At 40.0% G+C, this 6932-nt stretch overlaps 1 pseudogene; it reads right to left on the bottom strand.

The window, feature by feature from the left end:
- Positions 1-6932, bottom strand: part of LOC102765121 — an 11567-nt pseudogene that overhangs the window by 1752 nt on the left and 2883 nt on the right.

Below are 6932 nucleotides of genomic sequence, written 5' to 3'. Positions count from 1 at the left end.
TGCTAAACCTCTCAGTCTCTCCTTTGTTGCTTTTTTTTTATTCTGGGATTTATTTACCTTCTATAATTGAAACATTGTTGCCGTCACTGGCGCTCCCAGCTCTGAGGCTGCGGCAGGCTGAAAGCAGGTATCTGGGGTTTGTTTAGCTTCCATAATTGAAACATTGTTACTTCTGGAGCTCAGTGCCAGGCGGTGGCAGGTGGGGAACCTTGGCTTCCTCCATCACTGGAGCAAGCAAGCCTCATGTTCGCTTTAGATGCGTGGCTGCCTGCTGCCATCTTTGTTGGCAGTTAATTTGCATATCGCCCTGATTAGCCAATGGTAGGCATAGCGGAGGTATGGTTAATTACCCTTTTCGTCTTTTATTAGATAGGATTAGATCATTGCATTTCTGGACCTGGTTTCAGAACTCAGGCATCCTCTACGGAGTGATGACCTTAATCTGGGGGGTCAGTGAGTATCAGGTTAGCTTAAAACAGATCTGGTTATTTCCCCTTCCCATGGCACCTTGGGACACATACTTGACTCCCTCTCACTGGTGTATCTCTACTTGTTTGTGGGGATGCAGAGCCTGGCCAGAGAGGTGCCCAGAAGGAAGCAGTCCTCTACAGTGCACTAGACTGGATGGCAGGGCAGAGGAACTTCAAAAACTCTTTGCTGACATCCTTGATGAACACCTGCTTGTCCCCAAGATTTAGCACCTTTGCTGGTTTCCTCAAAGTCTTCATTCTTACTGATTTTGGCCAGGCAGGCAATAACATTATAGCCTTGTTCCTGCAGCCACAGGAGAATGCAGTAGGTATCCAGGTCACCACTGTAGGCCAGAACCACAGATACTTTGCTGGACACTGTCTGGGGTTGGCAGTGTTTTTTTTTTTTTTTTTGGCTTCTGGAATCTGTTGTCACCTCTTGGTAAAGCACTTGGGGTCCAGGTGGTAGTGGCAGAGCAGGGGGCCAGTTGCAGTAGGTATCCTGGACTATAAGCCCAGGTCCAGGGCAAGTTTTCTTTCTCTTTCTCCCCTCTCCCCTTGTATCCCCTCAATACATCCATACCCTCCTCCTCAGTTTGACAACTCTTAATGAGTCCATTTCTATTTTGTTTGTTAGTTCATTTTGTTCATTAAATTCCACATATGAGTGAAACCATATGGTACTTTTCTTTCATTGACTTATTGCACCTAGCATAATGTTCTCCAGTTCCATCCATGCTGTTGTAAAGGTTAATCTCCCCTTACTTTTTATGATTGAATAGTATTCCATTGTATAAATATTACAGTTTTGTTATTCACTCATCTGCTGATAAACACTGGGCTGCTTCCAAATCTTGTCTATTGTACATAACACTGCAATGAACATAGGGGTGCAAGTATTCTTTCAAATTAGTGTTCTGGGTTTCTTTAGATAAATTCCCAGGAGTGGAATTCCTGGGTCGTAAGGCAGTTCTGCTTTTAATTTTTTGAGGAAACCATACTGTGTTCCACAGTTGACTGCAACAATCAGCATTCCCACCAATAGTGCCAAGGCTTTCCTTTTCTCCATGCCCTCACCAGCACTTGTTGCTTGCTGATTTATTGAGGATAGCCATTCTGACAGGTATGAGGTGTTACCTCATTGTGGTTTTAATTTGCATTTCTCTGATAATTAGTGATGTTGAGCATCTTTGCATATGTCTATTAACAATCTGTATGTCCTCTTTTTATGTTCTTCATAAATTTTGGATTTTAACCCCTTGTTAGATGTATTGCAAATACGTTCTCCCATTCAGTGAATTGTCTTTTCATTTTCTTGATGATTTATTTGCTGTGCAAAAATTTTTTAGTTTGATGTAGTCCCATTTGTTTATTTTTTCTTTTGTTTCACTTGCCCAAGGACACATATTAGAAAATAATACAGCTACAAGAAATGCCTGAGATTTTACTTCCTATGTTTTCTTTGAGGATTTTTATGGTTCTGATTCTAACATTTTTTTTTACTTTTAAAGTATGTTTATTTCTAAATTTCAGTAACATACATTATTATATTAGTTTCAAGTGTATACCCCAATGATTAGACATTACATAACACATTAAGTGGTCACCCCAATAAATCTAGTACCCATCTAACACTATACATAATTATTACAATATTATTGAGTACTAGAGGCCCGGTACACAAAAATTCCCTCAGCCTGGCCTATGCCCTCTTGCAGTCTGGGATCCACCTGCAAGGGGATCGGGCACAAGCTGGCAGTCAGACATCCCTCTGGCAGCCCAGGAACCCTCAGGGGATGTCCACTTACCAGTAGAGAGCAGACCTAAGCTGCAGTCGGACATCCTTAGTGCTGCTGAGGAGATGGGAGAGGGTCCTGCCACCACCGCTGTGCTGGCAGCCATCATCCTGGCTTGTGGTTGAGCAGAGGTACCCCTGTGGGAGCGTTCTGACCACCATGGGGAAGCTCCTGCATTGAGCGTCTACCCCCTGGTGTTCAGTGTGTGTCACAGTGACCAGTGATTCCCAGTCTTTCTGTTGTTAGGGTCAGTTTGCATAATATACTTTTATTACATAGGATAGAGGCCTGGTGCATGGGTGGGGGCCAGCTGGTTTGCCCTGAAGGGTGTCCTGGATCAGGGTGGGGGGTCCCACTGGGGTGCATGGCCAGCCTGGGTGAGGGGATGGTGGCTGTTTTCAGGCTGGCCAAACCCCCCGGCAACCGAAGCTCCCAGCCTTTCCCTTTTTTTTTATTCTTTCCAGCTCCATGGCCATGGCAACTGGAAGCAGGTATCTGGGGTTTATTTACCTTCTATAATTGAAACTTTGTTGCCTTGAGAGATGGCAGAAGCCAACACATCCCCATGACTATTCTATACAACCAATTTGTACTTCTTAAACCCTTCACCTTTTTCATTCATCATCCCAACTCCCCTTCTATCTGGCAGACAACAAAAACTAATCTGTATCTATGAGTTTGTTTCTGTTCTGCTTATTCATTTTTTTGTAGATTCAATTATTGACAAATTTGTATTTATTGCCACTTTATTGTTCATATTTTTTATCTTCTTAAAGAATGGCCTTTAACATTCCATATAATACTAGTTTTGTGGTGACAAACTCTTTTCGCTTTTTCTTGTTTAGGAAGCTCTATATCTGTCCTTTCATACTAAATGATATCTTTTCTGGATAGAGTAATCTTAGTTGTAAGTTCTTGTTTTTTATCACTTTGAAAATTTATTGCCTGCAATGTTACTTTTCAGAAATCAGCTGACAGTCTTATGGGAGCTTCCTTGTAGGTAACTATTTTTTTCTCTCGCTTCTTTTAAAATTCTCTATCTTTAAAATTTGGCATTTAATGATGTTGTGTCTTTGCGTGGACCTCTTTGGGTTCATCTTGTTTGAGACTCTGTGTTTCTTGGACTTGTATGTCTGTTTCCTTCACAAAGTTAGAGAAGTTTCCTGTAATTATTTTTTTCAAATAACTTATCAATTCCTTGTTCTCAGTCTTCTCCTTCCAGCACCATCATGAGGGGAATGTTGGTGTGCTTGAAGTTGTCCCAGGGGCTCCATACACTATCCTCATGTTTTGGATTGTTTTTATTTTTTTCTGTATCTATTAGATGTTTTTTGCTTCCTTATATTCAAATATCCGATTAGATTCTTGCTTTATCTACTATATTGTTGTTTCTCTATAAATTATTCTTTTTTAAAAAATATATTTTATTGAGTTTTTACAGAGAGGAAAGGAGAAAGATAGAGAGTCAGAAACATGGATGAGAGAGAAACATCGACCAGCTGCCTCCTGCACTCTCCCCACTGGGGATGTGCCCACAACCAAGGTACATGCCCTTGACCGGAATTGAACCTGGGACCTTTCAGTCCGCAGGCCGACGCTCTAGCCACTGAGCCAAACCGGTTTCAGCCTATAAATTATTCTTTATTTCAGGTAGTATATCCTTCCTTTCTGACTGATTCTTCATTTTTAAAGATTTTTTTTAAAGTTTATTTTTAGACAGAGAGGAAGGAAGAAGGAAAGAGAGAGAAATATCTATGTGAGAGTGACACAGCATTGGCTTCCCCCACATGCCCCATACTAGGGATTAAGCCTACAACCCGGCATGTGCCCTGACCAGGAATCAAACAGGCAATCCATCAATGCCCAGGTCAATGCCCAACAAACTAAGCCACCTTGGCCAGGCCTAACATTCTTTTTGATGCTGTTGAGGTTCTCACAACATTCAGTTAGTATCCTTATAACCAGTGTTTTGAACTCTGCATCTAGTAGATTACTTGCCTCCAGTTTGTTTGGTTCTTTATTTGAAGTTTTGTTCTGTTCTTTCATTTGTTACTTTATCGCCTCATTTTGGCAACCTCCTCGTGTTTGTTTCTATGTATTTAGTAGAGCTGCTATGTCTTATAGGGTCAAGTGGCACAGTCACCCTGATAACCCAAGCTGGGCACTCTAGCCCCATATGGGCTGTGTACACCCTCTTGTTGTAGTTGAACATTAATTGCTGTTAACACATCAATGGGAGGGCTTTATCCCCAGGCTGATCTGCTGCAAGGATTGGCTTCCACCACTCATGGCAGTGGAGGATCAGCTTATAGGTCCATCCAACAGTGCCAGACTTACTTCAGCAGTTCTCTGGTGCCTACTGAGTTTGCCATTTCAGTCTGTCACTGTGGAGGTGATTGGGTAGTGTTTTGATGTAGTCTTAAGCTGTCCACTGGGTGTGTTGGCTCTGGGGTGTCCTGGGAGGTACAGGCCTGCACTTACAACTGAGGCCCAGACACCCCTAGCAGTCATTGCAAACAAATTTCACATGAACAAGGTGGGCGAGGGACAGGCCCTCGCTCCTGCAGAAGAGGGGTATTGGAACCTCAACCCAATACAAATTAGCTGTGGCTGTGCCCACTCAATAGGGCAGGAAAAAGAACTCGAGTCCAAAATTTAAGTATTTAATTCATATTGAGTTTAATCTTGTGTATGGTGTAAGAAGGTGATCTAGTTTTTTTTGTGTTTTATTTTACATACTTTTTCCTTTATTGATTAAGTTATTACATATGTGTCCTTATCCCCCTTTGCCCCACCCCCCTACTCATGCCCTCATCCCCTGGTGTCTGTGTCCATTGGTTACACTTACATACATGCATACAAGTTCTTTGATTGATCTCTCCCCCTAACTCCACCCCTCCCCTACCTTCCCTCTGAGTTTTGAGCATTAGATCAATGCTTCTCTGTCTCTGGATCTGTTTTTGTTCATCAGTTTATGTTTTTCATTATAATCCATCCATAAATGAGTGAGATCATGTGATATTTATCTTTCTCTGAATGGCTTATTTCGCTTAGCATAATGCTCTCCAGCTCCAATCATGCTGTTCCAAATGATAGGAGATCCTTCCTTTTCACAGCAGCATAGTATTCCATTGTGCAGTTATACCATAGTTTTTTAATCTACTCATCTGTTGATGGGCACTTAGGCTGTTTCCAAATCTTAGCTATGGTAAATTGTGCTGCTATGAACATAGAGGTGCATATATCCTTTCTCCATTGTATGCTCTTGACTCCTTTGTCAATATTAGTGTCTATTTCTGGGTTCTCTGTTCTGTTCCATTAGTCTATATGTTTGTTCTTCTGCCAGTACCAGGTTGACTTGAGAACAGTGGCTTTATAAGATAGCTTGATATCTGGTATTGTTATCCCTCTAAAATTGTTCTTCTTTCCCAGGATTGCAGTGGCTATTTGGGGTCTTCTTTATTCCATATTAATTTTTGGAGAGTTTGGTCTAGGTCTGTGAAAAGTGCTGTTGATATTTTAATGAGGATTACATAGAATCTATAGATCATTTTGGGTAGTATGGATATTTTAATGATGTTGATTCTACCAATCCACGAACAAGGTATATTCTTCCATTTGTTTATATCTTTATCCCTTTTTCAACGTTCTGCAGTTTTCCAAGTACAGGTTTTATTTATTTATTTATTTATTTATTTATTTACCTCTTTAGTTCATGTTATTCCTAAGTATCTTAAATTGTTGCAATGGTAACTGGGATTTTTTTAAAATTTCTCTTTCTTTGAGTTCATTATTGGTTTATAAAAATGCCGTATAATCCTGGGAGTTAATTTTATATTCTGCTATGCTTCAGAATTCAATTATTAAATATAATAGATTTTGATGGAGTCTTTCGGGTTTTCTATGAACAATATCATGTCATCTGTGAATAATGACAGTTTTATTTCTTCCTTTCCAATTTGGATACCTTTCATTTCTTCTTCTTGTCTGAGCACTATAGTTAGTACTTACAAAACTCTGTTGAACAGGGGTAGTGAAAAGGCGGCATGCTTGTCTTGGTCTTTTCTTTAGAAGAAGTGGTTTTGCTATTTGCCCATTGAGTATGATGTTGGCTATAGGTTTGTCATCTAAGGCTTTTATTACGTTGAGGTATGATGCCTATTTTTCCTCTTTGCTGAGTGTTTTTTATCAAAAAGGTTGTTGGAATTTGTGAAATGCTTTTTCTGCATCTATTAATATGATCATGGTTTTTTCCTTTCAATTTGTTTATGTGATGTATCACATTTATTGATTTGTGGATATTGAACCAGCCTTGCATCCCCTGAATAAATCCCACTAGGTCATGTGTATGATCTTTTTAATGTATTGCTGAATGTGATTTTGTAATATTTTGTTGAAGATTTTAGCATCTATGTTCATCATGGATATTGGCCTGTAATACTTTTTCTTTGTAGTGTCCTTATCTAATTTTCGAATTACAGTAATGCTGGCTTCATCAAAAGAACTTGTAAGTGTTCCTTCCTCTTGAATTTTTTGGAATAGTCTGAGGCAGATTGGTATTAATTCTTTGAATGTTCTGTAAAACTTCCCTGAAGCCATCCAGATGAGGGCTTTTTTTGGCTGGATTTTTTTTTTTTTAAATACTGCTTCAGTTTCATCTGTAGTT

The sequence above is a fragment of the Myotis davidii genome, unplaced genomic scaffold (assembly GCF_000327345.1).
Source record: "Myotis davidii unplaced genomic scaffold, ASM32734v1 scaffold1539, whole genome shotgun sequence".
Lineage (NCBI taxonomy): Eukaryota > Metazoa > Chordata > Mammalia > Chiroptera > Vespertilionidae > Myotis > Myotis davidii.
The sequence above is the reverse complement of the archived record's forward strand: the minus strand, read 5'-3'. Positions and strand labels throughout refer to the sequence as shown.